The 7264-nt window shown below is 48.2% G+C and overlaps 1 long non-coding RNA gene across 1 annotated transcript; it reads left to right on the forward strand.

The window, feature by feature from the left end:
* The first annotated feature begins 2204 nt into the window (after positions 1-2204).
* On the forward strand, positions 2205-2601 carry LOC117184976 (uncharacterized). The gene is made up of 2 exons (XR_004470457.1): positions 2205-2408; positions 2492-2601. It is a non-coding gene; the product is annotated as an uncharacterized lncRNA (long non-coding RNA).
* Positions 2602-7264: the final 4663 nt, after the last annotated feature.

The following is a 7264-nucleotide window of genomic DNA, read 5'->3' on the forward strand; positions in this document are numbered from 1 at the left end:
TATTAGCGGCGTCTGCCGGAGGAGAGCCATACTGACTTAGTATCGGGTATAACCGTAGAGTTGCGGTGTCCGCAGCAACTCACAACGTTCAACCTCGTTCTAATTTATAATCAACCTGTTTAAAATAAGGAAATAAATGTGTAATTATATTATTGTAATATTTTATATTTTGTGGTATAAATCAAACAAATAACAGCTTTTATTTTATTTCCCGCGCCCTAGTGTACCACACCCCCACCCCCTGCCCATTCTTCATTTATTTTGTGGCGGTAGGTCAGTCCATCAAAAGACCCAAAACAAGAACCAAACTCAAATTTCAGTTCTAGCGGCCAGCAATACTAAACACACACACGCAAAGTACGTGAGAATGCATAAGAACCAGACCTGAGAGAGTTAAAAAAATCTGAAAAAAGCATACAATCACATATTTTTGTCGAAACATATTGCGTATGTACTAACAAATGCAAAGATGTTCTCTCTGCTCTCTCTACTGATGACGCGTCAGTACTCTGGGGTACTGAACGCGCTAGCCAGTGTGTGACGCTATCGTTGTATGAACTGGCACAACTGGTTAGTGGTTGTACCAAACAACTATATTTCGTATAATGTTCTTCTAGGGCCATTAAAGCGAGTGACGCAAAGCAATATTAGAAAATAGAGTATTAGTGAACATTGTGAAGGCATAAGCCTCCACAAAAGAAAAACCTGACCACAACACCATCCCCTGAAGGGACAGCCCCGGGGGGCTTATTATCTCATTATTACTTCATTTTTAGTACTACTATGATTATCATTATGACAAAGACAACGCTGAATCTTTATTTTCCCCAAATTAAAGTAAGAAATAGGCTAAGAGAACCCCAAATAGTGAGGCCTTTTTACTTAGTAGTAGAATTAAAAGAACCAACACGAAAAAGAGACGCATACTACGCAGCAAAGAGAGCCAGCATGGAAGAGAGCAAAGCGGCAGAGAAGCCGTCGATCGGTCTTACGCCCACGCAGCCGAGAGAAGCTGCGAAAAAGAAAAGCAGAGGACTGGCACGGTCCAGCGCGGGCCAGGCTCGGGAGTGATCGCCGAGGGCTGAGCCAGAACGGTTGTAAGAAATAAACAGTGCCCCGACCGCGAGAAGTGGAAAAAATAAGCCGTGACCACCGTGACGAGGACCCGCCGCAGGACCCAAAGAAGGGAAAACAAGGGTGAGCCACCTCACGTATGTGAGCTATGGGGGGGATAGATCGGTGCAGTAGGCAGGGTGTAAGCTCAGGAGCAGAAGTTTCCCAAAATGTTAAATGAAAACGATATCCACATGGTGTTTATGATATTTTTGTCGTATTCCCCCACAATAAAGACACCCACCTCAACCCACCGGTTTCCGGCATCTGCAAAGCTGGGTTCCCTCTCCTACACCCTCGCCCTGGGGACCCGGCGACGCAGATGTGAGTCGTGGATCATGCGGCATCTGCTAAGCTGGGCACCCCTCTCCCATACCCTTCCGACCCCTGACCCAAACCCCTTCTCCCGCCACGCATGACCCCCAACGCACGTCTCTGCAGCTCCCCAAGCACGGGTTCACCCACGCCTCGAACCGCCCCACGGGTGCGCTTTCGCCACGAACGGCTCTCCCCTTAGGTCCTCACCCAACAAATTTTGCTGTGTGGAAGGACCGGATCCTAGACAGACTAAGAATCTGTACCTCGGCCTGAGAACTTCCTTACAACATTGACAGTGACTAAATTGAAAATGTACTATTGAAAAATAGAGATAGTGAGATGATGTTATCAGATATCAATAATAATGGATTATTGAAGGATGAAAATTATGTGAATAATATTAGTGACCAATTGAATTGTAATAACATTGACTATTTATTGAAAGATTACGAGCAAAAGCATATGGAAAGTGAATCATTGGAAAGAACCGACATAGATATATCGTATATATATAGTATTGAAATAACACAAAAAGAGGACAGCTTTAATATCGATCCAAAGCGAACGGATAAAGAACGTAGTAAATTCATGGAATTGATAAAACTTACTATTCAGACTTAACTAACATTCCAGCAATTCAACATAACTAAAACTAAAAATCCATTGACACTAATGGACGACTGCTTAGAGAGATTAGAAGGGAAAGCCTAGTGCGCCTGGCGCTGTCGGTGCAAAACTAAATGAATGCAATAAATGAAACAAATAAAACCGATTTGAAGAACAAAACCACGGGAGGCGTATTGAACACGGGAGGCTTATCAAACGTACGGCCCCAGATTTGGAGGCGTTGCCCGGCGCGGCAATATTCTAAAAAACTTTTCCTGCGCAACGGAGAGCAAATCGAATAATTACGACCGACAGAAAGAAGATCGGCGTGCGACGCAGTCAGCTGCGTCACGAGGGATTCGACTTTGCAGGTGAGATATCCTCATACAGTTGGACAGAAAGGCTAATCTCTTACATTCGAGCGACACGTGGTTCGTGTATAACCACAAACCAGGACTGTACAAAAAAGACACCGGAGTAAAATGGACGGCGTCAAAGGTCAGCAGTCGGAATCTGGCGGTGAGACCCCGTGTGGATTAGGAGAAATAAATGTGCCAGAAAAGATGCTTGGTGCGTGTTCTGAGACTGAGGGAGGTGCAAGGGAAACTCATCGCGTTAGGGATACATATATAGATGTGATCTCGGCGGCAACAACGGCCACACCTAACGTGTCCACCACAGCCCCAACGAGCTATCAAGCACCAGAGCATACCAACCAAGGAGGAGGGGTGGATCAAGCCTTCTCACCAAGAACGAGCCTTTTAGATAGCTGGGAAACGTTCGCTCAGCAGAGAGCGGATGCATTAGGAAGGCCGACGTACGCCACGGCCTTCGAGGGAATGCGCTCCATCCCGACGCATTCCAGACTGCCTCAAGCAGGAGGCCTACTGGGCTGAATCCGAACGAGACAATGCCAGTCGGCGCTATGTGGCATCCAATGGCCGCACCGGCGCTGGGTACCAACCTGCATGGGCAAAACCCCTTCATTCGCGCCCCGACTGCACAGTATTACCCAAGTACGAGTCGAAATATTTCGGACCCGTACGCATACGGGAGTAATCAAGCGGTCGCGCCAGCGGGGGCGGACAGATGCTTGACAGCTTCCCAGATAGCCGCAAGACAAGTCATCAACAAGGATCTACCATGCTTTTCTGGAAACCCCGAGGAATGGCCCATGTTCATAGTAAACTTCGAGCAATCTACAGAACGCTGCGGACTCAGCGATCAAGAGAATCTCATGAGGCTGCAAAGGTGCCTGAAAGGTGCTGCTTTGGAAGCAGTACGAGGAAAATTAATGATGCCCGCAACAGTTCAACTAGCCATCGAGACTCTTCGATTGCTATATGGCCGACCAGAGGCCATATATCACACCACACCCTACAGACGAAGCTAAGAATGGAGCCGTCCGTGAAATCGAGCAGCATCGAAAGCCTAGTGCGCCTGGCGCTGTCGGTGCAAAACTATCGCGCTACCGTTGACGCGATAGGACTGTCCGCCTATCTGAACGACCCAATGTTACTTCGCGACCTCGTGGAGAAACTCCCATTCGACTTGAAACTGGATTGGGCCAGACAAAGCGCTGGACTTCCGAGGGTAAATATCGCTGTTTTCGACGACTGGCTATTCCGAGTCGCATCGTGCGCAAGCACCGTGATGCCAGTAGCACCCGAGAAAGAAGTTTGCACGAAGGAGAAGAACCCAAGAGTCCGGCTCATGGTGCACAATGATAGCAGCGCACAACCGCCCTGCCGTAGGTGCAATGGGGCCCACAAATTGGAGGACTGTAAGCAGTTCCTGGAGCTAGAAGGGCCAGGTAGATGGAACTTCGTCAGAGAAAATAAGCTATGCTGGAGGTGCCTCGGCAAACACTTTATAAGGCACTGTAAGTCAACAAGAGTATGTTCCGTTGACGGATGCTCGAGAAAGCACCATTTCCTCCTCCACAACAGTAACCAGCAAAGCTCTAGGGTAGAGAATAGGCCGAAGGAAAGCACTACGGTACTGCACACGATGCAGAACGAAGCTGCGTTGTTTAGATACGTCCCCTTAACATTGTATGGACCGAACGGCCAAATGCAAGTGTTCGCACTGATAGACGAAGGATCCGCCTGTACCCTAATCGAGACGGAGATAACGGAAAAACTAGGTATCGATGGCCCCTCGGACGAGTTATGCCTACGCTGGACTGGAGACATCACGCAGAGAGAATCTCAATTCAAATGGATAAGCGTAGCGATCTCTCCAAGGGACAATGTGGCTCGCAGATTCACGCTTCAAAACGTGAGAACAGTAAAAAACCTGGATCTGCCGAAGCAGACGCTGGACGACTCAATCCTAAAATCCCATTCGCACCTGGAAAAGCTACCGATACTCAGCTACAAGGACGTGAGAGCGTCATTGATCATCGGATTGGACAACGTGAAACTTGGAGTGCCACTGACTGTCAAAGAACGCGAGAATTCCGAATTTATCGCCGCCAAGTCCAGGTTGGGGTGATCTGTTTATGGCCGCAGAAAGGGCGACGGGCCAGCGAGTCCGCGGGTAATGCACGTATGCGAATGTAATAAACACCCACAGCTGGACACTCTTGTAAAAGAGAGTTTCTTATTAGACGCGGTTGGCATAAACATGGCGAAGAGCGAAATGAAGAGATGGGAGACAGGACTCCTTCCTCCAGTGAGATGGCAATGCGACGACTTCGGTGCCTAGAATCCCGTATGACACGCGATAAGGTGCTACGAGAGTTCGTAAACGAACAGATTAAGAGGTACGAAGACATCGGCTACGTCCGAAAACTGGAAAAAGATGAAATGGTCGAAGGCAAACGATCCTGGTATCTGCCCGAATTCGTGACTAAGAACCTGAACAAAGGCAAATTAAGACTCGTATGGGATGCAGCTGCCAAAGTGGAAGGCATCGCTCTTAATTCAATGCTACTAAAGGGCCCCGACCAACTGCCATCGCTGGTAGGAGTAATATCGCGCTTTCGAGAGAAGTCTATTGGCATCTGCGGAGATATTAGAGAAATGTTTCTCTAGGTTAGGATTCGTGCGGAGGATCAAAGCTCACAGCAGTTTCTCTGGAGATATGGTGACACCAGTCGAGAACCGGATAGGTACGTAATGAGCGTAATGACCTTTGGTGCTTCTTGTTCCCCAGCAGCAGCGACCTACGTGAGAGATAGGAACGCAGAAAGGTTCATCAAGGAACAAAGAGAGGAAGTAGAGGCCATACTTCGCAACACCTTTGTAGATGACTGGCTCCAAAGCTGTGACTCAGAAGACGAAATGGTCCGTCTAGCGCTGGCAGTGAGGAACATACACAAAGAAGGAGGCTTCGAGATGAGAGGATGGATATCTAACTCGAGCACCGTGATGAGAGCGCTCTCAGGAGATGGAGATCATCAAGAACGACCCATCGAGATGACGGACTCGACAAGACGAGAACGAGTGCTTGGTATGTGGTGGCATCCAAGGAATGATTACTTCACCTTCGTCAATAAGTTTCCGAATGACATATACGACGAAGCGAAAACTGTGACGAAGCGGTCAATTCTACGTACAGTCATGACCATCTTCGATCCCTTAAGACTACTGGGGTTCTATATTATACAGGCAAAGATAATACTGCAGGACGTGTGGAGGTCGGCCGTAGGCTGGGATGAACAGGTCGAAGAAAGCGAACGTCAACGTTGGATGATATGGGCACGGCAACTACAAAACATCGAAGAATTAAGGGTTCCACGATATCTCGGTCTAACGAAAGAAACATCTAATATCCAATTACACATCTTTACAGACGCGAGCACAAACGCCTTTGCAGCCGTCGCCTACTTAAGGATCGAACAAAGAGGAGAAGTCAGATGCACACTACTCGCATCAAAGACAAGAGTGGCACCATTGAAACCAATTTCGATTCCCAGGATGGAGCTTATGGCAGCGATCCTCGGCCTACGACTAGCTAAACTCATAACACAGGAGCTCTCCGTCGAGGTCAAGCGACGTGTTTTTTGGACCGACTCCAAGAACGTGTTGTCTTGGATATGTTCAGACGCCCGAAAGTACCATCAGTTCGTCGCGCTCCGAATTGGAGAGATCTTGGAAACCTTGGACATATCAGAATGGAAATGGGTTCCATCCGCTCTGAACGTAGCAGACGATGGAACGAAGTGGACCAAAGAGTCGAGTTTCCAACCGGAAGCGAGATGGTTCTCCGGTCCGCCGTTCCTATTTGACGAGGAAGAACACTGGCCAACTACACAGCTCAACTCGAGTAACCTGGAACGGATACACGTAAACGAATGGACAGATACGCCGAAACCTCCATCAAAGCTGAGTAGCATAATCCCAAATGTATGTCGCTTTAGCAAATGGGAAAAGTTCACGGGAGCCCTGAGATGCGTGATGAGATTTCTGGACAAAATACGCAAAAGAGATTTCGCATCAGAGGATGCAAATTTACCCGCACGCTTTCGCAACATGGAAGATGTCAACATCGTTATATACCGGATGGTCCAAGAAGAGGCTTACTCTGAAGAAATGGCTCTTCTACGACAAGGAAGAATCGTGAGTAAGAAAAGTTCGATCTACAAATTATCGCCGTACCTCGATGAAACAGGCGTACTGAGAATACGCGGCCGCATAGATAAGTCGATCGGCATAACGAGGAACCTGAAACGGCCAGTAATTCTACCCGGAGGACATAACGTCACTAATCTTCTCATTGATTATTTCCATCGGAAGTTTCAGCATCAGCTTACTGAGATCGTCGTCAACGAGATGCGACAATTGTACCACATACCAGGACTGCGAGCAAGAGTTCGCGCCGTAGCGAAAACCTGCCAAAGATGTCGCAATAAAAGAGCGCTTCCAGAGGCACCGGAGATGGGAAGCCTACCACCAGAGAGGCTAGCAATCAACGAATTGCCATTCACAAACACAGGTATCGACTACTTCGGACCACTGGAGGTAAACGTAGGAAGACGACGCGAGAAACGATGGGGAGTGCTATTCACGTGCCTCACCGTGCGAGCAGTACACATCGAGCTGGCAAACTCCCTGTCAACAGACGCCTTCATGCTAACATTGGAAATGTTCGTAGCCCGTCGAGGAGTCCCCAAGAGAATCGTGTCGGACAACGAGACGAACTTCCGAGGAGCCAGCCGCTTACTACGAGAAGAAATTGAAAGAATTCTACCGAACGAACTGGAAACCAAGTACCCGCAAAT

Source organism: Drosophila pseudoobscura, chromosome X, assembly GCF_009870125.1.
Source record: "Drosophila pseudoobscura strain MV-25-SWS-2005 chromosome X, UCI_Dpse_MV25, whole genome shotgun sequence".
Classification (NCBI taxonomy): domain Eukaryota; kingdom Metazoa; phylum Arthropoda; class Insecta; order Diptera; family Drosophilidae; genus Drosophila; species Drosophila pseudoobscura.